This window comes from Mesocricetus auratus, unplaced genomic scaffold (genome assembly GCF_017639785.1).
Source record: "Mesocricetus auratus isolate SY011 unplaced genomic scaffold, BCM_Maur_2.0 Super-Scaffold_4256, whole genome shotgun sequence".
NCBI classification, from domain to species: domain Eukaryota; kingdom Metazoa; phylum Chordata; class Mammalia; order Rodentia; family Cricetidae; genus Mesocricetus; species Mesocricetus auratus.
Window position 1 is genome coordinate 35152070 of NW_024429182.1, and position 25965 is coordinate 35178034.

The window sequence follows — 25965 nt, forward strand, 5'->3', positions numbered from 1 at the left end:
TTCCAGAGGAATCAAGAAAAAGATAAATAGGAGCCTTTGTCATTTAAATGACTCGCTGACTTCAGGTTAAAGATTCTAGGAATTGGGCTGGAGAAGTGACTCAGCAGTCTTGAAGAGGATCTGAGTTCTGTTCCCAGGACTCACAAGTTGGCTAACAACCGCATAAATGCAGTTCCAGGGAATCTGACACTCTCGTGACACCAGGCACACACAAGTTCCACAGACATACACGCAGGCAAATACTTATACACAAACAAGTAAATTCTAAAATCCTTTGAACCAAACCTATAAAACACAATAACCTAGTATATAGAATCTGGTCCTACATCTCATCATGGAAGATGATGTGCCTCCAAAATGCACAACATCATATGGGGATCTGGGGGCAGGATCACACTGCATAGCCTTGGTTAGTCTCGAAGTTGATATGGAAACCGGCTGGTCTTGGACTCAGGGAGATCCACTGCCTCTGCCTCCCCAGGGCTTGGATTGTTGTGTATCTTGAACCTTTTTCATACTTAGAAATTCCCCTAGGGTGGAAGAGTGAGTAACCACTTGGGGTTCTCACCATTTTGGTTTCCCTGAGGCGCATGCTCATGGCAACCATGGTAACCAGACATCCTTCCTGGTCCTGACACAAAGTTTAGCTGAGCCCTGCCTCCCTCCTAGCCCTGCTCTTCACACATTCCAAAGGAGTCACTCAGGGCTTTCCCTGCTCCCCCTCCAGCCAGGAGCTGCCTCCCCTGCTGAGGACAGTTCAGGTCACTCCCGAGGCTTCTAGAGAAGGTGGTATACTTGCTCCTGCTGTTTCGGCTCAAAGCTTGACACTGTTTAAGATCTGCACTTAGGCCCCTTTGCCACTGTGGGAGAAAGGAGTGGCTAGGAACATTATTAAATGGCAGGTTCAGGTTTTTTTGTAGTAAACATCCTGACAGTTTTCATTAAAAAGCTAAAGATGGAAGCTTCTGCTTAGAATTATCTAAAACAGTACTGATAATTACAGTTGTCATCGAGGAAGGCTGTTTGATCCAACGTGTGTGTGTGTGTGTGTGTGTGTGTGTGTGTATGTACATGCTCCTGCCCACATGTTTCCCAATATACACACTTGCAACTCTGTGTATCTTGCATCCCATTTGATGGTATCAAGACTGTCAACATTCCACACGCACCCACACATGAAAGCAAGTCCTTGATTTCAACAGCCTCAGAGAAGACTAAACTCCACCAAGTAAGTTTTCCCCAGTGGCACATCTACTTTTCTAGATTTCCCTGGGGACCTTTCTGACCCCACCGCTTTGTGTTTGACAACCTCCAGCCCCAGTGAGGCATCATTTTACCCTCTGGAGGCTGAGGAGATGAAAGCAGCCCCAGGAAGAACCAGGCTGACTTCCCCCACACAATAGCCGGCCACCTGCACAGGGATTTAGTCCCCCACTTCCTAGTTCCTTAGTTCTGGAGTCACTGCTGCCCAGAGAACAAGAAGAAAGAACAAAGGGGCCAGGTGGCTGGGACAGAGGGAGGATGGAGACTCTTCATTGTCACACACCCCCAGTGCAGCCTGCGGATTGAGGAAACCAGGTTGTTCCCACCTCAAACTGTGTGTTTAGACAGCTGTTAGAGCCAGAATAGGGAAAAGAAAACGAGTCATTTTTAAAGACTTCCCAGACATTCACTCAAATGACCCTCTCACAGGGGCCGCACATCAGATAACCTGCAAGTCAGATACTTACATTACAACTCATAACAGTAGTAAAATTACAGTTATGAAGTAGCAATGAAATAATTTTATGGCTGGGGATCACCACCATGTGAGGAGCTGTATCAAGGAGTCAGAGTATTAGGAAGATTGAGAACTACTGATCTAGGGGAAAGGAAACTTCTCACCATGAGATAGAGCCTGTCTCAAAATACTGTAAGACTTTTTCTCTACCGATTTACTTTAATTCTGTCATGAAAAGAGCTGGGCTAGGGTGCTGGCTCAGTGGTTAAGAGCACTAACTGCTCTTCCAGGAGACCTGGGTTCAATTCCCAGCACCCACCTGACAGCTCACAATTGTCTATAACTCCAGTTCCAGGGAATCCAATGCCCATGGCAAAACACCAATGGAAAAAAATAAAAATAAACAAACACAACAAGAGCTGAAGAATATCTGCAACCCCAGCACCCATGAGGCTGAGGCAGGAGGACTGAAAATGCTGAAGACTGGCCTACACTAGATTTAGAGAGTCCAAACTCATAAAAACAAGAAAGCAAGCTGAAGAAATTTTAAATAAACAAAGTCACCCAATGAGCATGAGACTCCATCACTTGCTGCTAAACACTCTGCCCAAAGTCTGTGATGCTGGGAGGTTGGGTGGGTGGTGAGTGGCTTAGATTGGCAGCTGGCAAGCATTCATTTCCAGCCCAGGAAGTTGAGATCTTACAAAGTGTTCTGATCAGCTATTCACTGGTCTCTAAAACACTTCATAATAATAGACCAGAAAGAAATATCAAAGTAGGACAAAGGGAGGAATGAAACCAGAGACCAGTTAAGTTGAAAATTCACATATACTCCTCTATTTCCCAGTGGAAATAATAAAGAACGGAAGACACTTCCTTCAAACTTTTGATGGAATTGAAAGGATATTAATTTTGTAATCTCACATCTATAATTTGATGTGAAACAGCCAGATTATAAAACTACCATCATTCACATTACTTATACTTACTTCCCCCCTTACAGTGTATCTTTATCACATAAAGATAAAATGATCAATAAAAAACTTTTAAAATCCTGACCAGAAGAAGTTCAACAGCACATTGAATTATATGTCACCAGCAAGTTGGTTTCATTCCGTTGATGCCTTAAGATACATTAAAAAAAAAAAAGGTAATACAGTCCATAAATAGACTCAGTGACAGAAATCACAACGACAGTTATCTGCACAAAGGCAGAAAAGGCCGTTGACAAAATTCAAACACCTTTATGAGAAAAGCCCTGAAGAAATGAAGAAACTTGGACTAGAAGGAACATAGCCTAAACACAATAAAGGCTCTGTACATACCTTCCTGAAAAAGCTATAGGAAACATTGTAACTGAAAATCATTTTCCCTATAATCAGGAATCAGTCAGGGTGGCCACACTCTAGGGTTTCTCTGTGTAGCCCTAGCTGTCCTAGAACTAGCTCTGTAGACCAGGCTGGCCTCCAACTCATAGAGATCTTCCTGCCTCTGCTTCCTGCGGTGGCCACACTCTATTCTAATTCAATGTCACACCAGTAAGTCTTAGCCAGATCAATCAATCAATCAATTGGATACATACAAGAAAGCAGAAAGTAAAATTATCCCTATTTGCAGACATTGGTCTTTGTACTCAAAGACCCTAAAGCAGAGGTTCTCAACCCGTGGGCCACAAGCATCAGAAAAACATACTCCCAATGGTCTTAGAAACCCTCAACCATAAGTTTATTTTTGTTGCTACTTTGTAACTATAATTTTGTTACCGAGCAGTGTCACGTGTGACCCACAGGATGAGAACTGCTGCCCTAAAGACTCTCCTAGAAAACTCTCAGATCTAACAAATGTTCAGAAAAGCAGCAGGACACAAAATCAAAATACAAAAATCATAGCTTTTCTATACCTCGATAATGAACAAGCCACAAAATAAATCAGGAAATAAAACAATCCTGTGTACAATAGCCTCAGTAAATAAAATGCCCCAAAATAAATGTAATGAGAGAAATTAAATACTCTGCAATGTTACACTGAAGATGCTAAAGACGTTTAAGATATACCATGCACCCAGAGAAGCATGATTGATACTCTAGAAATGGATTTACCACTGAGAGCAGCCTATAAGAAACTCCCCGTCAATACTCCAATGATATTCTTCACACAAACAGGAAAATTAAAGTTTTAAAAACAGAAAAAGCTGGGCCATGGTTGCACAGGCCTTTAATCCCAGCACTCAGGAGACACAGGCAGGAGGATCTCTGTAAATTTGAGGCCAGCCTGATCTACAGAGCTACTTCTAGGACATAGAGGGCTGTTACATAGAGAAACCCTGTCTTGAAAGACCAAAATTATAATAACAATAAAATTAAATTAAGGAAATAAAACTTGTAAAAAGTTCCAAAATTCACATGTAAACACAAAAGATCCCAAATAGTCAAACCAACCCTGGACACTTTGCCTTGGAGAAAAGACAAGACAGGCTGTTTCTGGTTTGCTGTGGGTTTTGCTTTTGGACAACAAAGGAAATGACACAAGGAGGAGAGAGCACACCACATGGGAGAAGGACCTTTGCCAGACACTTTCGAGGGGATTAGTATCCAAATATATGAAGAACTTAAAATTTAAACATAAACAAAACAAATAATCCAGTCAGGAAGTGAACAGGTGAATTAAACGGATGGTCCTTCAGATAAGTATAAGCAGGCAATCAATATATGCTCAATATCCTTAGCCATGGTAGAAACGTATACCAATAGTGCATTGCAGGCCAGAGAAGTGGTGCAGAGAGTCAAGGTGCTGGCCGCCAAGCCTGATGTCTCCGGTTCTATCCCCTAAACCCACACAGCAGAGGAAAAGAATGAATGTCTCAAATATCCCTGACCTCTGCACTGCTGCTTGTGGCAACAGACATTGACATACATGCGCATACACCAAAAAACAAATAAATAAATGAAAAAATATTTAAATGACTGGCAATCCCAGTCAGAATGGCCATCATAAAAACAAACAAGCGCTGGGAAGGTTGAGAGGAGGGGAAGCCATCCTTACACACTGCAGGTGCGAACAGAAATTAGTGCAGCTGTTATGGAAGCCAGCACGCAGGGTCTACTGAAGAAAATAATCTGATGATTGGTCATGCCTGTCTCCAAATGCAACCGCCTCGCTCCTGGGAGATCTCGTCTATTAACAGTCCTTGTGGAGGAAGATGGAACCCTCAAGATCCTCACGGGGTCCAGCCCCTCCGAAGGTTACAGAAGCAGAAAACCATTGCTTGGTATGTGGGGGAAGACACTAGTCAGTCATGAAGGTGCACAGGGGACTGTGGTGTGGTTATTAGTGTAAGTTACCCAAGCTGGGGTGGAACTCTTCAGTGATGTAGCTTTGGGTAAGCAGCCAAGGTTCCTGGGGATACGGCCCATTCTTCTATAAGTAACTTGGGTATACACACACATTCACCACTTAGACTTCTGTGGTCTGTCAGAAATTCCCCCAATCTGGGGTAAATAGCCTTTCTTCTTTACAGTGTCCCAAGAAAAGTCACGTGACAACTACCAGCTTACTGAACTTCAGCACACTGAGACTTCTAGATACACACAGAAAGCATATCATAGTCAGCATATCATAGAGATACTTGCACACTCACAGGCATTCATATATACTTATGTGAATATACATTTGCATGGAAATACAAATGTAGCCGGGTGTGGTGGCACATGCCTTTCAGTCTATCACTCAGGAGGAAACGGCAGGCACTCTGTGAGTGAAAGGTCATCCTGGTCTACAGAGTGAGCTCCAGGACAGCCAAGGCTTCACAGAGAAACCCCGTCTGGAAAAACCAGAAAAAAGTAAATAAATACACAAACAAATGAAAAGAAAATACAAATGTATATACACCACAAAAGTAAAAATGGCTCTATTTTGGGAGCAAAATAGGAGGAAGAGGGGTCAAGAAAGGGTACTCTGGGGGGAGATATCATAAAAGTACATGATACATGCCCAAGAAAATATCATAATGAAATCCATTATTTTGTACAATGAATATACACTAATGAATGCAATTACTTAATTACCAGAGAAGTTTACCACTATTAATTTTTTTTTCTTTTTGGAGACAGGGCTTCTCTGTGTAGCCTTGGCTGTCCTGCAACTAGCTCTGTAAACTAGGTTGGCCTGGAACTCACAGAGATCCACCGGCCTCTGCCTCCTGAGTGCTGGGATTAAAGGCGTGTGCCACCACCACTGCCCAGCTACTATTAACTTTTTATCACATCCCCCCTTATTTTTCCTATGCAACCATGTATGCACGAATGCATGCCTAGATGAGTGGATCTGCTTTCCAGAGTGGGGAACTGCACCACCGCCTTCTGCACATCAGGAAAACAGAACCACTGAATTCCATTCTAGCACTCGATGCTTTCCATTCTGAGGCAGTGTCTTACTAAGTTGCTCAGGCAGGCCTTGAACTGACAACCCTCCCGCCTTGGCCTTCCAAGTAGTGAGAACCACAGTCCTGTGCAGCAGGTTCAGCTCCCCTGTTGGATTTTGTCACATAACTCACATAACTACCTTGTAAGTAAGTATTGACTCATTTGTATTCTCTCCTCATACATTCCTGGCAAGTATTCCTGTGGTTTACTGTTAAAAATAGACCTGGAAACCACACAGGGACATCTATATCAGCCACTGAGGGCTGAGAAGGCAGGTCAGTATCAAGTTCTCCTGTATCAAGTTAGACAAAGAGGGATTCTCGCATTAAGTAGCAGACCTTAGGAACACCCTCCTAGGTTAATGCCCCAAGTGAGAAAAACCCTCATTGGCCACTTTGACCAGTTATTCATAACATAGCTGACAATGACTACTGGCATTTGTGTCCATGACACTATAATTATCAAGGGTTTTTAATACATGTTGGAAGATTTAGCAAGGTTACAAAGCATGATAAATAGTTCTCTTAAATGCAGAAAAAAAACCATATTCTAGCACAGATCCAAATTTCACATTATAGAAATGAGGGAGGGGGTGGAGATAGAGAGACCTTTATAGTCCTGACTAAATGAGCACACGCACAAGCTGATCTGGGTGCTTTTTATTTGTTTAAGTTGACCGATAACCCGGTGTGTACACTTTGGCTAAATGTATGTACGCAGTCACATCCATCTAATCAGCAAGTGTCTGACCTTGCATAGCTGTCACATCTGTTGTGCAGGCACATACCATCCACTTTACTGCCTAAGAACACGCCGCATTGTCATTTACTATGTTCCACTTGCTGTATGTACACCAGATCTCTTGATAATTTATTTCTCCTAACTGCAATTAGCTCCCTTCCAGAATTTTAACCTGATCAGCCATCGCTGGAAATATGACTCTGCATCAATGCCCTGCCCCAAACCTGCTTTCCACTATGTTTCCCTTCTACTATATGAGCTGATTTACTACAAATAGGTGAAGGTTACATGAAGTGTCATGGAGTTATAGACCAAGGCTACTATAATTTATTGGTGTTCACCACTTGGGAAGAGAAGACTAGCATGAGGCCTTCTTTTAAACCATAGAGCAAACAATTTAATAGAAAAAGACCTAAAATACATATCTACAGACAGTAATTAGAAGGAACAGACTGACATCCAATTCCTAATTCACAGCCAGTATGACCAGTAGTTCATTTTAATCAGCTTTTCACACACTGTTCTCCACCACGCATTCTCTCTGGCTTGTAGACTTTGCCAAATGGCAACATTAAAACCTATTTACTTTCTTTCAAGGGCTTTAGACTTATACATTGTTGCACTAAAAAAAAAAAAAAAAAAAAAAAAAGCCCTCCTCAGCGTAGAATCAGCACCCAGCACACTCACCCAGGGCTTTCCAAATAGGTTCTGCAAATCCAACTCCTTCCCCATTGACCGCAGGTGGCAATGTATTTGCTTGACCATTGGAACCAAGACATGCAAGCCTCAGGTTGGAGGGGCTCACAAAATTTAACAAGCAATCGTTAGTATCAAATGGAACAGTATCATCAAATGAGCAGCCAGAGTGTTTGGACTGCTATTTGAGAAGGCTGAAAAAGGACACCAGGAGAGAGTCGCTAATTAATTCTTCTCTGCTCCATCAGCCCCAAATGTTTCAAACAGCAACAGAGCTGGGAACACAGTTTTGACATTGTTGAGATAATGACTTGATCTGCTCCCAAAATGCCGGAAAGCTGCTGGTGAGAAGCATTCTTACCCTCTTCTCAGAGCCAGAAGCAAGGCTTCTTGGAAGTCTGAGAACACTTTTGTTGCTTTCCAAGACCCGCAGTCAAGGGGAGCTGACTAGCAGCGAAGGAGCCACACACCAAGGCCTTGTCAACCTCTCCATGAATTATGGGCTGCTCTTGACTAGCCAAAGCAGTGTTTCTGGGTTGCCAAAATAGAAGTTGCTGACCCATGGTATTAAAATGCAAATGTCTGACAAAGTGCCTGGAGAGAGGAATACAGACACACAGATTTTATCTCCGATTTTGCACATGTGGGTGTTGGAGGCTACAGGAGACTGAACAGTGAGGAACTCCTTCCTACTTGATGACCAAGAGACACAGGTTGGGAACACTCTGGCACCATTTGGGGAGTCATGGAGACAACTGCCACAGTCCGTAAAAACTTGGGCCAATGTTCTCAGGAATGCCTTCAAACAGGATTTCACTGGGTAGCACTGGCTGTCCTGAACTCAGCAGACCAGGCTGACCTTGAACTCAGAGATCTCTCTGCCTCTGCCTCTGTCTCCAAGTGCTGATACTAAAAGGCATGCACCAGCTCACAACCAAATTTTAAAAGGTTTGTTTACACAGCCTCTCTTGAGCTTTGCACAAATGCCATTTGGGACAAGATAAAGATTTGGTGTCACGCTTTTGTGTTGGGTGTTTAAGAGGCGCAGTTTGAAGACTGAACAGGTGTATCCTCACTATGGTGGCATATAGGAGATGAAGTTCCAGCCATGATGTCCACTCACCAAGCTATGTACCCAGAAACTGTGCCCATCCAAAGGGGCACATACCCATGGATCCACACAAGGCCCTACCAGGCCAGAGGAAGTACTGTTTGCACAATGCTCCCCATTTGGAGCCTGTCAGACAATCATTCAATTACTTACATGGTTCTTGTTGCCAAATCCAGAAGAAATGACTCAGTTCCACAGAGTCTGACACCAGCAACTGCTCCCTCCTGGAAATGCTCCCTGCTGCCAGCCTGCGCCTCCTTTGCGGGCTGTTCCTTCAGCTTTAACCTCAGCATTATCTCATTCCACCGCTCAAACCAGGTGATCACACTACCTCACAATTGTACCGCCATCTATCTGTGTAAAGACCCATAGAGCTCAATTCCTCTCCTTTCCAACTAAGTCCCCTTTAGCACCCCCCATCTGTCCATAAAGGAGCTCATTGTCCCCCACCAATGTCCCAGGATTTTTCTTACTGAGCAGCTGATTGATCTCCCAGGAAACCTGAGCCAGCACTGACCCTGACTCTTCTCTTTGCATTCCACCGACTCTAGTCTGTTCACCTTCCTCTGGCTAAGCCTTGGCCTGGGCTAGCTTTCCACTCACCAGGGTATATTCCTGAGGCTCTGTTCTCAGACCTTTCTCACACATATACACCGGAGACATTTTCTCCAACCTGCTACGTCCTGTCACATCACTCACCAAAATAAAACTCACCAAGATTTCCCACCACCCTCGAGAAAAGTCCAAGAGTTCTTCCCACAGCGCACCTCTATAATCTATACCCACCCCCTATCCTATGCACACCCAACTCTACTCTGCAGTGTGAAGTCTCAAACTTCGCTCTCTCCTGGTGCGAACAGAGCGTGCTCTGCCTCCTTTCAGAGCATGTGTGCCCCACCCCACCCCCAGTTAGCTCAACCTTTCCCAGCATGTTTCATCTCTGACTTTTGTTCCCACTGTTAGGTGTCTACGTGGGGTTGAGCCTCTCCCATCAGAACACTGACTCTGCCTACAAAAGTACACAGACTCCATTTCTTTTAGCTATAAACCTTTTAGCTATATGAACTGCCGACCTCAAATCTGCTGTGACTCATTATTGCCAATGAACACAGTAAGTACCAAGACTACAGAACACCCTCTCAGTACCAGAGCCATAGCTGTATCTAAGTACACAAAACACAGAACTGCCCTCAAGAAATACATCAAGGCAGGTGGGTGCTTGCCACCTAGCTTGACAACCTTGAGTGCAGTCCCTGGAGACCACATGGTAGAAGGTGAAAACTGACTCCATACTCAGCACTGTGTACATGCACACACACACATACACACCATCGCAGGCCAGAAGAGACACTTAGTACACACCATGATCAGTGAAACTTAGGCCTGGTGTGCAAAGATGGTTCAACACCTATATGAAAATTGATAAGTATGATATGCCACATTAACAAAAATCAAAGATTAAAATTTCATGATCATCTTAACAGGCACAGAAAAAGAATTTTACAAAATTTTATGTGCCTTTAGGATTAAATTTTTTTCTCAAAAAGAACCCTCTCAAACAAGTAGGTATGGAAGAAATATGCCTCAGTGTAATAGAGACTGTATATTACAATCTCACCACCAACACCAGACTCAGCAGTAGAAAACCAAAGCTTATCCTTTACAATCAGAAACAACAAGAGTATCTCCTACTGTCAGTTCTAGACAGTATGTACTGGACCTGTCCTGAGCAATAAGACATGAAAACAAATTCCATCCAAGTCACAGGAGTCTCTTTGTAGACAATACAGTCTTAAATATAAAAAAAATTAAAATTCCACCTTAAATTTGTTTAAAATATGAATTAGTGTTTGTTGTGTAGCCATCTCTTCCATCTTGGAGGGAGGTTCGAGACACAGGTTAAATGCTCCATCTTGCACAAAAATGCTTAAACTCAGGAAATAAACAATTTGAAGGCTTCAGGAAGTCCCTGAAGCTGATCAGATTCACTAGGTCCCTCTTTCCCCCAAAATACATAAGCAACAACTGCTGTGAGACACTCTCAGACAAACCGAGTTGCCTAAAAGAGGCTCAGACTAACAGTACCATCAGCTGAGCTGACTGGAAGACGCTGAGACTTCATGGAAAGGACACTCTCCAACCTTCTGAGATGCCTGCACTCCCAGTGACCTGCCAGGTGTGCTGGGGTGGGCTTTGGTGGTGCAGCTGTCTTTGAGTTATATCTGTTCCTGCGAATAACCCCAATAAACTCAATGGCTGTGAAGATGCGTCACTCTGTTGGCTTAAAAAAAACCTGATCAGCCAATCGCTAGGCAGGGTTTCCAGGCACAGAGAACACTGGGAAGAAGGGCACAGAAGCCATGAGACATGGAGGAAAGCAGGATGGACAGTACACAGATGAGGTAATGAAACCATGAGGCAGAGAGTACATTAATAGAAATGTGTTAATTTAAGTTATAAGAGCTTGTTAGAAACAAGCCTAAGTTATTGGCCAAGCTTTCATAATTAATAATAAGTCTCCATGTCATGACTTGGGAGCTGCTAGACAGAAAAAAGCTCACTACAAAGCTGAACTTTGGTGGTACCCTTACCTTGATCTGTCATCAGTTCCCTATCTGTGATAAGCAGATATTTGTTCTTTTTCTAATATTTATAGTTTATGAGTGCTCTATCTGCACATAGCTGCATGCCAGAAGAGGGCATTATAGATGACTGTGAGCCACCATGGGGTTGCTGGGAATTGAACTCAGGTCCTCTGGAAGAGCAGCCAGTGCTCTTAACCTCTGAGCCATCTCTCCAGCCCCAGATGTTTGTTCTTGTCCCTCAAGGAATAGTGTCATACAAGAGTGTTTCAGTCTGTAAAATCAGCGTGAGATAAATTATGAACTAGCCAAAACAGAAAATTAAAAAATTATTTCATTTACAATACCAGTAAAAAAATTTAGGAATGCCAGGCATTCAATACTAGCACTTGGGAAGCAGAGGCAGGTGGACCTGAGTTCTGAGTTTGAGGCCAACCTGGTCTACAGAGTGAGTTCCAATACAGCTAGGGCTACACAGAGAAATTCTGTCTCAAAAAAAAAAATTAGGGACAAATTAAAGCAAGAAGAGATCTGTGGAACAGCTACAAATATTAAAAACATTGAAAAGGATAGAAAGATATTATCTGTCCATGGATCAGAATATAGCTAAGATGACATTACCTAAGCAAACTACAGATTCAACAGAATCCTTATCAAAATGCCAGTAACATAGGAAGGCACAGTGGTGCACACCTTTAATCCCAGCACTAGGGAGGGGAGAGGCAGGTGGATCTCTGAGTTTGAGGCCAGCCTGGTTTACAGAGTGAATTTCAGGACAGCCAAGGCTAATAATAAAAAGACCAGTGATAATTTTCAAAGAAACAGAAACAAGTAACAAAACTAACAAAACCCTTAAAATTTGCATAAAACCACAAGACTCCAAATAAAACAACCTAGAGAAAAATATGGAGATGCTACTTAAAAACTGAAGATTTCCCAAACAATAACGTTTATAAGTATCCTTTTTTACATATTTACTAAGCCTTAATTAGACTCTTTTAATAACCATTTATGGGACTATGACTGTCTTACCAACTACAACAGTGAGGGTCCAGTCACATTAGCAATGGGATTCAAACACAATTTTACTCCTAGCCACATATTCTAAGCCAGTTTTCAATCAACATGCTGGGCCTGGATACCAGTCTATAATCCTAGTAACTTACGAGGATAAGACAGGGGGATCAAAATGTAAGGTTGGTCTGGTAACTAAAAAAAGCACGTGCATGCGTGTGCATGTGTGTGAGAGATGGCAACATTCAGTAGGAGAGTAAGAGGTCCTATCGTGTAAGAGGTCCTAGGATTAACTGCAAGAAAGTGGGAGGGATGGAGAACGAATATGAACCCCCTAGCTTTCATCAAATCTAGGAAATGCCAAAACCCACCTGTGTGAAGGAACCATGGGCTCTGTAATTAAGTCTGGAGTGTTACAACTTGAACTAGCTGCTGTCAAGTCGGTGATAAAATAGCTCTGGCCTGAGGCCCTCATGCTCCTGAAGTACTTGAGAGTGCTTTGTCCATCATGGAGTAACCTTTGCAGAAAAGCTCTAAATTCCCTTCTCTTTCCAGGGAGAGCCAAGAGCAAGCCCAGAATTGTAAGGCTTCCCTATTAAGTTTTAAAATATACAGCATGGCTTTTAGGCCCCTAGAGCAAGTCGCCTGGGAAAGGGGCATTTACATTCGCATGTCTGTTCCATGGCACACTTGGCAGCAGCCTCTGCCTCAAAAACCCACAAACACCCTAAGTCGCTGCTACTATCCACTGTTTTTTTCAGGTGAGGAGCAGGGGTGAGGAGCAGCCCAGACCATCTTTCCCCGAGCTGATCCTGCCACAGCTGCCATTTGCTCCTCCCTGCTGCCCTGAGTGACTCAGATTCAAGGCAAAAAGACGAAGACCTCGAGCAAGGTGCAGGCATAAGCAAAGTACGGGAGCCCAGGCCACGATGTTCCGGTTATTGGGAAACCAAGCCGTCATGAATCCCTATCACTATCACCAAAGAAACTCAATACAGTAGTAGGATTAAGAAATCAGCCAGGTGTGGCGGCACCCGCCTTTAACCCCAGCACTCAGGAGGCAGAGGCAGGGAGGAGCGCTGTGAGTTCGAGGCCAGCCTGGTCTTTACAGTAAGTTCCAGGCTATCCAGGGTTACAATAATAAGAGACATTGTGGAGATTTCAATAAGAATTGCCTCTAGAGACTTATATATTTGAATGCCTGAACCTCACTTGGTGTAACTGTTTGGGAAAGACCAGGGAGTATGGCAGGATTGGAAGAGGTCCAAAGGCCCACACTGTCTCCAGTTACCTCCCTGCCTCCAAAATCTAAGCAAGCTCTTGGCTACTGCTCCAGCACCATGCCTGCCTGCCAACTGCCATACTCCCCTCCATGGTGGTCAGACTCTTTTTTTTTTTTTTTTGGTTTTACGAGACAGGGTTTCTCTGTTTTGGAGGCTGTCGGTCCAGCCTGGCCTCGAACTCACAGAGATCCGCCTGCCTCTGCCTCCCGAGTGCTGGGATTAAAGGCGTGCGCCACCAACGCCCGGTGGTGGTCAGACTCTTAAGTCTCTGAAAGTGGAAGGCCCCCATGCACTCTGTGTCTAAAAATTGCCTTGGTCAGGGTGTCTCAGCACAGCAATAGAGAAATAATTAAGATACCCTGTCTCACAGTGGAGGGAGGGAGAGAGGGAGGGAGGGAGGGAGGGAGGGAGGGAGGGAGGGAGGGAGGGAGGGAGGGAGGTAAGAGAAAGAGAAGAAGGAAGGGAAGGGGAGAGGGGAGGGATGAGGAAAGGGAAGGGGAGGAAAAGAGAAATACCCAACAAGTGAAAATCAGAAAACCATCGCCCCTCAGTCTAGGTTTCTCAACCTCAGGTCTTGTTGATATTTTGAGTTATGTAATTCTCAGCTGTGGGGCTGTCATGGGGGCGGTGAGAGTCTCTGCCCTATGTTCTGTAGATGCCAGTGGCACCTCCCAAGTCACAGTGACCAGAAATGTGTCTGCATGACAGAATGTCCCTGGAGAATTCTCACTCCCACCCCCAGCCTGCTGAGAACCACTGCTCTGAGGAAGGCAGGCGCTGCAGTCACCTAGCATGAGCATCACAGGCTAGTTTCCGCGGGGCTTCATCGTACACAGCCGGATCCAGTTTTCAGAGTTCTTTTCTAGCATATTGAGACACACATATATCAAATGCAGACTGAACAATCTTAAAAAAAAACACAAAAAGACTCAAAATTCCTTGCTTATCAGGGACCCGAGAGATGGTGTTTACACTCTCCTAAACCAGTAGTTTACTGAAAAATTAATTTAACCCACTCATGCTTTGATCTGCTTGCACATTTTTTCCTCAGACGAGACCTAGCTTGTGAGGGCCCGACAGGCGAGCCAGCTGTCAGATGGGAGCTGGCATCAAATTCCAGGTGTCTCGAGAGGGGGCTTCTGCCCCCCACAAAGGAACCCTGCTCAGTAACATGCCAAATGCCACAGAGGGGTCCAATTTTCCAACAAAGCACACAGGATCAAACAACAATTCAGCTTAGCTTCGCCTTCAAAGGGGAAGGAGCCCTTAGGAGGCCCCTCAGTCTCCTAACCCAGCATCCTGTGTCAGTCATGAATGGTGTCTTCTGGACAGTAGGCTTCTTTCTTCAATTCACAACAAGGAGGACGGTCACAGCCCCAATGGTTCCTTTGCTTCCCTTTCTCATTCCAGTCCCTAAGACGAGGGGCGAGGGGGCTCCCACTCTTCATCAAATACAGTGGTTCTCAACCTCCCTAACGCTGCCACCCTTTAACACAGTCCCTCATGTTGTGGTGACCCCCAGCTATACAATTGTTTCTGTTGCCACTTCATAACTGTAATTTTGCTACTGTTACAAAACATATTGTGTTTTCTGATGGTCTTAGGTGGCCTGTGTGAAATGGTCATTTCACCCCGAAGGGGTTCATGTTCCCAGCCCCACGTGAAAAATGTACCCTGGAGAAAATGCTCATAGTTCCACTATTCAAGTAACATCTATAAACACAGACCAGATGACTGACTGTACTCTGGATTCACATGGCAGACAGGAAGCTCTATCTCTTGAAACTGCTTTGCTCCTAATTCCCGAACCTGTGAACACCTAACACATTCAGCAGAAGCGATTCTGCTGGCCAGATGGAGGCTAAGGATGCTGACATGGGGGACCATCTCCTGGATTACCCAAATGGGGCCAGGCTAATCATGAATCCTAAAAAGCCAGAAGAAACGCCAAGGAAATTTGAAAACGTTAATGGGGCTCACCCCTTGAAAACTGTGGGGAGGAGGAGTCATGAGCCAGGGAATGCATACTGCCTCCATAAGCAAGGACCACGGGTTCTGTGGGGGGGTTGAATAAGAATGGCCCCCGTGGATTCACACAGCTGAATGTTTGGTGGAACTGTTTGGGAAGGATTAGGAAGCAAATTGGAGGATATGTGTCACTGGAAGTAGTCTTCACAATTTCAAAAGCCCACGCCATTTCCAGTTAGCTCTCTACCCCCTGGCTATGTTCTCAAGATGTAAGATCTCAGCTACTGCTCCAGCACCATATCTGTCATGGCCATGCTCCCCATCATGATGGTCATGGACTCTTCTAGAGCCTTCTAGAGCCAGCCTGGCCAGCCTGTGGGTTTTACTCTAGAGCAGTAGCTCTCAACCTTCCTAATGCTGAGACCCCTTAATATAGTTCCTTATGTTGTGGCGACCCCCCAACTATAAAATTATTTTCATTGCTGCTTCCTAACCGTAATTTCGATACTGTTATGAATTTTAATGTAAATGTCTATTTTCCGACAGGGGTCTTAGGTGACCCCTGTGGAAGGGTCATTGGACCCCAGGAGGGGTTGCTACTCACAGATTGAGAACCACTGCTCTAGAGAGATCCACGTGGAACTTCTGGCCCTATACTGTGGTAGAAGAGTTTGTGTTTCAGCATTAGATGTGTACCTTCTGCTACAGCAGAGATGGGAAACTAATGCAGACAAGGGGATGCTGAAAGGACAGGTTAAACACCACGGGAGCAGCTTTGGAATTACGTGCTGTGTGGAGCCTGCAAGAACTGAGGGGAACATGACAGAAAACTTACAGAATGGTTTGAATGGACCTGTTAACAGAAACGTGAGTGTTAACAGCTGAGCGCTCAGAGGGAAGCATGGTAAACAGATTGCAGATAACAGAAAACAACACAAATACCAGCCCACCTGCTGCCTATATGCTCTGGGGAGTGAAACCTCCAAGCTAGGAGCCTGGTCCTCACGGCAGCTTCCCCATCCCTCTCACTCAAACTGCAGAAGGTGGTTTTCCTCAGAACATATGGTTGTTGTTGTTTGGTTTTTAGAGACAGGATTTCTCTATGTAACAGCTCCGGCTGGGGCCTCAAACTCAGAAAGATCCACCTGCCTCTGCCTCCCAAGTTCTGGGATTAGGGGCTTGAGTCACCACTCCAGGCCCCTTCTTTAAAACATCTTTATATCCTAGTCATTGGACCAGTAGCCTCTCTGCAACCTACACCAAGGCTTACTCAGCAATCCAGCAATCAGGGTCAAACATGGAAAAGCTCAGTAACAGGGCTTAACAGATGGAACACTAGAACAGTTATCTGAGTTCCTTTCTGCTTGGGGAAGAAAATGACTGACAGGTCTCTGTCTTCCTTTCTCCCACAGGAAAGCACGTGATACAACTTCTCCGAGGAAAGATATGGGCACCTGGCATGGAGAAGGGAATCAGGCTAAGGGACCTTATTCCAAAGCCAGTGCTAAACAAAGCGAGGCCTGAGGACTCAATGCAGCTATTCCAAAATGCAGGGGACAGAGGTACCAACGTCTGGGGAAGCTGCCCAAGGCTGCAGAAAGCAAAGGGGGAGGCTAAGTTGTTTCTCAGGGTGACTGTGTGGCTGGAAACCTGCCAATCAGAGAGCACTAGGCAGAGGCACTGCGCCACTCTCGGTGCCAAGTTGGACAGGAAGTGATGTGCCAGGTCCCACGGTTGTTCGGCCAACAGGAAGGGGTGATGGGGTGACCTCAGAGAAATACATCACTCTCAATTCTCCAAGCCTGGCTTCCCACCTCAGCCTCCACCTGCGTAGTTATAACACAAAACCCAAGCTACAAAACAGTGCCCGTTCAACACTTCAAGGGCAAGGCAAAGCAGATTTTATAGAAACATATAGAATGATCTTTGTAAGAATGACAGTTTTCCTTTCCTAATGTAATTAAGTTTTCATTTTTATGCTTTTCATAAAATTTCCAAGAAGAAGGCATCACAGGAAGAAGAAAAACACTCAAAGCATGCAGCCTTTTTAGCCCGTTTGCATCCATATCCTCAATGACAGCAATAGCTCATTCCCCAGGATAATGTCATCCCGGAGACTACTGCATAACCAAGGGGAAGCCACCCTAGGAACTCTTCCCATAAAGCCCAGCATGGAGTCAGTGAGATGGCTCAGCTGATAAAGGCACTGGCCACCAAACCTACGACCCCAGTCCAGTCTCTGCAAACCTACATGCCATCCTCGGACATCCGCACACACAGGAGTACACGAAATGTCATTTCTATTAAAAAGCCAAGTAGAGAAAGATGAGATTAGGCATGTTAGTCTGCAGTCCACTCCAGAGCCAGCCTTGCCTCCTCCACTCATTCTTTCTAGATCTAGTTCCTGCTGAGAAGACCTCCCACAGCTCCTGCTCACCCTCACCGCTCCCGATGGCTCCCAGTCACGACTCTGGGACACAGACTTGTGGTCACGGCACAGGAGCGCAATGAGCACAATCTGGCTTTCCAAACAGAACAGGCTTCAGAAGTTCTCCCACAGAAGCTGCAAGGACCTACATTTCTGCATTTCATTTGCTGAATTTCTCCAAGTCAGGCTGGTCTAAGGGCTCATTCTTCACACTCCCACGATATGTTATTGCTCAACGCCCTTTCCAAGTGGAGCAAGATGGGCAGCAGCGGAGCTCCAGTGCAAGAGTCAGGGGAAGCAGCTCTGAGCCCTGCCCACTGCTGCCCCGACCCCCAGGTGGCAAATTCTACTAGGGCCTGTGCAGAAGAGCCGAGAGGGAAAGGTGCTAGGTGACATTCCCCTTATCTCACCCACTCTGTGGAATCTGGGCGTGGCAGCTGGTAAGCATCCAGATCCTCCCAAACTGAACGGATTTTGTTTTGCTTGTCATAAACATGAGAAAGGGGCGGCTTGAGTCACAATTATATAATGAACCTAACTACAGAAAGCAAACTCCAACCCAGGGCTCAGAGGAAAGCAGTAACATGTAGAAACAGCTCAAAAGCCCTGACTTTTCATAGCTTTATTTATTCTGCCCACTCCAGTTGGGGACTCTGGAGTACTCACTTCTCATTGGGCACCTTCAACAAGATTCATACACACACGCACGCACGTGCACGCGCGCACACACACACACACATCTAGCATATGTACATATGTAATTATAGATGTATAGTATACATTTAAAATATAATTTCCACTTCATTGTTCTGTCCAGGGACATGAGGCCTCATATAAAAGTCTTTAGACTGTGCATGGCCTTCAGTGTGCTATGGAAGTATTATCTGACCTTCCAAAGAGTGGCACTTTCTATGTCCACTCCTCAGATGAGGAAACTTAAGGTTAAACAAGTTAGTCTGAAGTCACAAGCTAGCAGCTCTAAAGCCCGAGACGAACTCATGTGCCTAGTCCAGGGTTAACACTTATGACACACTCTCAACAGAAGTGAAATTCAGCTATGACTCCTCCAAACTGCCCTCAGGGCTCAACAAATTTTACTGGCAAAATAAATGATTATCACAACCTCCTTTCTCTCTCTCTCTCTCTCTCTCTCTCTCTCTCTCTCTCTCTCTCTCTCTCTCTCTCTCTCCCCCCATTATCTTCTACAAGTCACCCTGCCTGTGACCACAGTCACCTCCCTGCTCCCTCCTGCAGCTGAGTACACAAGCTTTATCATAAATCAGGGGCCAATTTAGTTCCGTGGCCAAGAAATATGAAAGACAAGTTGGCTGCGATGCTACCCTAAGAAAAGCTTTGATCTACACTCCAGAAACCTGGAAGAGTGATGCTGTGTCAGACAAGTTTCATCCCATTTCAAGGTGCTCCAAAAAACCCCAAGGTCTGGCTTCAGTAGAAGTGGGTGCCGAAACCCAGCATACTGATGAAGACTTTCACACAGAGGGTTAAAGCGCCTGAGTATTAATTCTGTATCTAAATAAAACAATCACAGAGAAGCAGAATAGATGTCACCAGGGCTTGTGTGCAGAAGTGAGTTAAGTTTAGTGGGACACAGCTCCTGCTTTGGCAGGGAGGCTGATGCTGGTCACAAAAACATGAACACAGTGGCAACACAGCTAAAACACTTAAAAAAACAGAGGTAGGAGCACAGCTCAGTGGACAGTGCCTAGCATGTGTGAGTCCTGGGCTCTATTCCCAGTAACAAAGGAGAGAGGGAAGGGAGGGAGGGAGGGAGAGAAGAAGGAAGGAATGAAGGAAAGAAGGAAAAGGAAGGAAGGAAACTGGTTAAAATAGAAAAAAACTGACCCTGTCTCAATTCATAAGGTACAGAGTACTCACAATGCCAACCTCTGGCCTTACACGTAGCAACATACACCAATATACAGTAAACATACCTATACGTGTGCTTGCATATCACACACATACATGCAAAAAAGAGAAAAGAAAACCCAAATGCTATTGAACCACTAAAAAAAAATACACAGAGACCCATATACAGTAAATGTAACTCTACACATGTTTGCATATCACACACATACAAGCAAAAGAGGGGGAAGCTATTGAGCCACTAAACAGAGAGAGAGAGAGAGAGAGAGAGAGAGAGAGAGAGAGAGAGAGAGAGAGAGAGAGAGAGAGAGAGAATACAGCATATGCCTAAACAGAGGCCAAGCATGGCATAATCTATCAATTACTTTACAAACCACTCCATAATTGCTCCCCATTTGCGTTCATACTGAGCTACCAGTGTTTTGACTATTCTTTTGTTTTTGTAGCCAAGTTTTGTAGCTCAAACTTGGGACCTTCCTGCCCCAGCCTCTCAAATCCTGGATTACAGACCTGTATCACAAGCCCAGCCCAATCAGTCTTTGAAACTAATTATTACCCAGAGAGAAGCTTTAAAATACCTTACACAGCACATCAGATATACTGTCTGGTCATCAGGTACACATGCCCAAAAACACACTTTCCCCTAGTGTAATAACACGCAACAGGTCTCCCTCAAACATATGGCAGTGGGTCTACATTTTATGGGCTGCTTCAGGACACCAAAATGATTCAGAATGAATCAGATTTTGACTCATGGCAGTCTCTTTTCTACCTCACATAAACAGAAGCTAAAGCTGAGCTTGTCATCCCCAGGTTACCTGAGTTCACCTCAAATGACAGAGTTGCCCCAACCCATCCCTCCATCCAAAGGTTTTGCTTTGCAACTAGTTTTTTTTACTCATTCCTCTAAAAGTGGAATGTTGATATGTAGCCAACCTTGAGCCCATAGGTGAATAATTAAGTATGTCTTACCTGTGCTATAATACCATGCTTTCCAGACAGCGAGGAAGGAAGGGTGGGAGGGAGCAAGGAAAGGAAGGAAGGAAGGAGGGAGGAGGAAGGAAGGAAGGAAGGAAGGAAGGAAGGAAGGAAGGAAGGAAGGAAGGAAGGAAGGAAGGAAAGGCCGGCAGGCAGACAGGCAAACTTCCAGTTAAAACCCTGACCTCTGTCAGCCCAGGTCATCAGATTTTCAAGTTACATAAACTCTGAGTGGTTTCTTTTAAGTGATGTGAAATTCAGGTTTAAATGCCATTATGAAACTGAAGGTTAGAATCAATAGTCAAATACATAAAATTAAACTGCATCCTCCCTAATAAAAAACTAATCTTAGCTGGGCGTTGGTGGCACTCGCCTTTAATCCCAGGACTCGGGAGGCAGAGGCAGGCAGATCTCTGTGAGTTCAAGGCCAGCCTGGTCTACAAGAGCTAGTTCCAGGACAGCCTCCAAAACAATACAGAGAAACCCTGTCTCAAAAAGCAAAAAAAAAAAAAAACAACAACAACAAAAAACCCCAAAGGTGTGACGACCCATGCCTGGCTGTTTTTTTTTTTTTCTATTGTCCAAGGAGTGTTTCCTCTGCTATGTCTATGGTTTCAGGGCTTTTTGTGTGTTGTTGTTGTGTTTGCATTTTTTGGTGGTGGGGTTGGAGTCAGGGCCTTGTAGGAGGGAAATAAGTGCCTTCTCAGATCTACCTCCAGCCCCAGTTTTTAAGTTTCCATAATAAAATCATTGCTCCATTTTGAACTGGTTTAGGTAAGTAGGGTCCTAGTTTATTTTTCCTCCCTTATTTTCACAGATAAGAAGGACTTGTTTTCACAGATAAGGGGATTTGCTTCCAGTGCACACAAAGTGACAAAGTCAAAGCGACACGATGGCTGGATAGTGAAGGACTAACAGCTCAGAGACCGGCAAAACACAAATGGCAATTATGGGCTCATGGAAAGACACTCAGCCTCTTAAAAAAAGTAAAAACTAAAACCGCTTGAGATACCATTTTTTTCATACAAAAAACCCCTGAAACTTCCAGAGAAACAGTAGCTTCTGCACTTCCCTGGCAGGGGCCAGCCCAGCCTTACCAAAAAGCAGTGGAGCAACCTCTACAAGTACAAATGCATGGGTCCTGTCACCTGACAACACGGAATTCATCATGTGAGCCCAACAATAAACACTCAAGGCTGTATCCTTCAGCATCCGGGTATAAGAAGATTCATGGGAAACAAATTAAACAGAATGAGGGGTGTCCATTAAAAAAAATACTGTGCTGCTATAGTCAAAGTGGTCGCATGAGCAGGGTCTCTGGGGATGGCTGGGGGGCCTCTTCAATACACTTAGAACTTTATATAAGCCATGCGTTCGTCATTTGATAATCATTTTTTAATTCATCAAAACGGTCAAATAAAGCTGTGGCAATTCATAAAACAAACTAGAACAGACGGGTTTTTAGAATCAAGACAAAAATTAGGAGAAGGAAATGGTAAAAAACACAGAGGATCGCTCTTGAATGACTAACATTTGAAACTAGAAATCTGATGAAAAGACTTCTAAAGGGGGAATGGGACTGTGAGAGACAATAAACCTTCCAGAAACTAAAATAGCTCTTGTGTCTAGATTTAAAAGGCTACTGTGTTCCCAGAAAAAAATGAATTAAAAAAAAAGGTCATTCATAATTCTTGGCACAAAGAATTTAAAACGTTCACCAAGAGAATGAAAAGAAAACCCCACTCTTTATCCCTGCCCACAAACAGGTAGTCCTTGTGGGTGTACATCTTCATGGTTCTGAGGGGACATAGCATGCATGTGGCTTGTACACACGAGAATGGTGTGTAAGGCAGGGTGTAGCATGAGAATGGTGTGTAAGCCAGGGTGAGCATGCGTGTGGTACTACACATGAGGATGGTGTGTAGGCCAGGGTGAGCATGCATGTGGCTTGTACACATGAGGATGGTGTGTAAGCCAGTGTGAGCATGCATGTGGCTTGTACACAAGAGGATGGTGTGTAGGCCAGGGTGAGCACCTGTGGCTGCAGAGCAGGATGCAGGGAACCCTCCCTCTACAGCTCTTATCTTTCCAAACTCGAGACAGGGTCTCACCATTCAGCTAGGCTGGCTGAGCAACCAGCCCTCAGGACCCCTCGCATCTCCATTCCCAGTGCTGGGATTAAGGCACATTTAACCATATCTGGCTTTTTATGTAGGTTCTGGGATTTGAACCCAGGTCCTCGTGCTTGCACAGTTAGCCCTCTTATTCATTGAGCCATTTGTTTACCACCCTGAAAAGTTACAAGCTATATCTTCATCTTCTTCCACAAAATAACTTCAATAAACACTATCTAAAGTTCTTCTTCTTATTATTATTATTATTTTAAAATGACAGCCCAGAACACTCTCTCAAGAAACTGTCATTTAGGGGTTGGAGAGATAGTTCAGTCAATTAAGCGCCACACAAGCATGAATACCTTGGCTTGAACCCCTAGTACCCACATTAAAAAGCTAGATATGGTGGTACAACTGTAACCCCAGCAAGGGAGAGGCGGGGAAACAAGAGGAGCCCTGGAGCTTGCGGAACAGCTAGTTTGTCAAATCAGTGAGAGACTCTGTCTCAAAAAATAATGTAGACTGGGTCTGGAGAGATGGCTCAGTGGTTAAGAGCACTTGTTGTTCTTGGAGAGGACCTGGGTTCAATTCCCAGCACCCACAAGATGACTCACAAACAACCATGACTCCCAATCTGGGGTATCTGACACCTTCTGACCTCCAAGGTCGCCAGTCATGCAGATGGTGCACACCAATGCATGTAAATCACTCATACTAAAACTAAGTCATGCAGATGCAGACGGTGCACACCAATACATGTAAATCACTCATACTAAAACTAAGTCATGCAGACGGTGCACACCAATGCATGTAAATCACTCATACTAAAACTAAGTGGACAGCACTGGAGGATGACAATGGTGGGGCAGGCAGTTTCACTTAAAGCTTTGCTTTTTTTGGTTTTTTCAAGACAGGGTTTCTCTGTATTGTTTTGGAGCCTGTCCTGGAACTCGCTCTGTAGACCAGCTGGCCTCGAACTCACAGAGATCCACCTGCCTCTGCCTCCCGAGTGCTGGGATTAAACGCATGTGCCACCACTGCACAGCATCATTTTAGCCTTTTAGCCTTTTTAAAAAAGAGATTTGTTTTATATAAGGAGGCAGAGGCAGGCGGAGCTCTGTGAGTTTGAGGCCAACCTGGTCTACAGAGCGAGCTCCAGGACAGTCTCCAAAACAATACAGAGAAACCCTGTATGGGGGGGGGGGGGGGGCAGGCATTGGTGGCGTACTTAAAGCCTTTGCAGAACTTGTCTTTTTCAATTATATAAACATGAGCCAGAGAGGTAGACCAGCTGGTAGAGTGCTTGCCTAGGATGCATGAAGACCTGAGTTCTGTTTTCAACAGGTGGTGCATAATTATAGTTCTAACCTTTGGGAGGTTGAAACAGGTAGATCAGGAGTTCTAGGTCACCTTCAGCTACATAGCAAGTTCAAGGCCAGCCTGGGTTACAGTGACACCAAGCCTCAATAAACAAAGTTTGCAAACATACATGAATAATCCATTGCTAAAACTTTTCCCAGATCTAATATTCCAGATTGGGATGGGGAGGTTGTTCTTAGTGATTTTGCTTCACAACAAATGAGAACCAAGGAATAGCTTTATCTGTACTGCCCCAATAATAACAGCTACTTTGCAAGTAGTTCTAAGAATAGCTGGTGGTTTCTGGGTCACTGTTGCTGGCGCTGCCTACCAACTAACTCCTACTTGGGTTAGGACAGTCACCACCTTGCAGTCTCATTCACTGGGAGAAGTTTTTGGAGACAATGCCAGGAGAGTCACATTCCTTGAAGAGTTCAGCATTTCTAAGGCTTTCTAGTCACCACCATAATTTTTATCAATTCTGAAATGATTAAGATTGCAAAATAAACCAGAATCATCAGTACTTTGTTTTTTCCAAACCTCATTCCTGAGAGGTGGAATTGGGGATAGGTGTGGATTTACATGCAGAACTTACTTAAAACCATCTTAAACAGAAAACATAATTTGTAAGAGTCTAATGGCTATAGGTGAACAAATTTTTTTTTAAAAAGTACTAATCTTTGGAGTAAAACCTGATGCGGTAAAATACTAGGTAGGTGTACACTTTGCTTAAGAGTTGACTTGAAGACCCCAGTTCTAAAAGAAATGCAGTCACCAGGGTTGCAGGGACATTGACTTAACTCCTATGGTCCCCTGCCAGTCACAGTGCCTAAAATTAGCCACCTACTTAAGTAGAAAGAAATACAGTGCACCCGATAGAGTCATCAGCTCCAATACAGGCAACTCAGGCACATGAAATACTACCAGTTTCTGTGTGCACCCATGCATCAAAACTTGCAAGGATTCCCCGAATTCAAAGGGATTCCTCCAAAGACTTCAAGAGAAAAACAAATTCCAGGAGGATGTTTACTCCTCAGCTTTGGGAACCCACACTATCACTTGTGAAAAGCCTGTTAGAATTTCTTCTGTGCCTAGGATGCACGCACAAAGTAATCCTTTCAAGTCTTAGCTAACAACTGCTTTTACAGAACTGTGGCAAGAAATACTTCAAAAGATACTTTTCCTAAAATTAAGGGCTTTGGGTTTAAGAAGCAAGAGTTGTGAAGCAACCAAAGAAGGAGACAATAGCAGTTTGCCAAGATGTTGATGCCTATCTGAGTTTCATTCAACCGAAGGGAAGGAGACAGAGAAGGAGCACATTCCTAGTGCTGTTTCAGAATACTCACCAAAAAGGGCTGGGACTTGAGAGAAAGCTAAAAGAAAACCAGCTCAGCCGGGGCATACACAGCTCTCTATATACCTGTGCTCCCCTTCGGTAATTAGACTTGAATTCTTACACACCATAGCTTTCCTAAAGGCATCTAATGGACTTTTACTGATCATGGAGCTCACACGCTTGGCTAGACTTGAAAGTCAGCAAGTCCCAAGACCCTCCCATCCCCACCTCCCCAGTTCTAGAATTACAGTCACCCGGCTGCCACACCTGACTTTTATGTGGATGCTGGGGATTAAATTTAGGTTCTCAGGCTGGAGGAGGAAGCCCTTT

The 25965-nt window shown here is 44.5% G+C and overlaps 1 protein-coding gene across 3 annotated transcripts in view; it reads right to left on the reverse strand.

Annotated features, from left to right (window-relative positions):
• Nucleotides 1–25965, reverse strand: part of Kank1 (KN motif and ankyrin repeat domains 1) — a 201437-nt gene that overhangs the window by 161104 nt on the left and 14368 nt on the right. Inside the window, exon 1 of one of the 3 annotated variants that reach the window (XM_040746155.1) lies at nt 8843–8956. The exons of the other annotated variants lie outside the window; for them this stretch is intronic. The gene's annotated coding sequence lies outside the window, so the exon portion shown is untranslated. Of the gene's footprint in view, nt 1–8842; nt 8957–25965 lie in introns of those variants that run through there. 3 annotated transcript variants of the gene reach the window in all.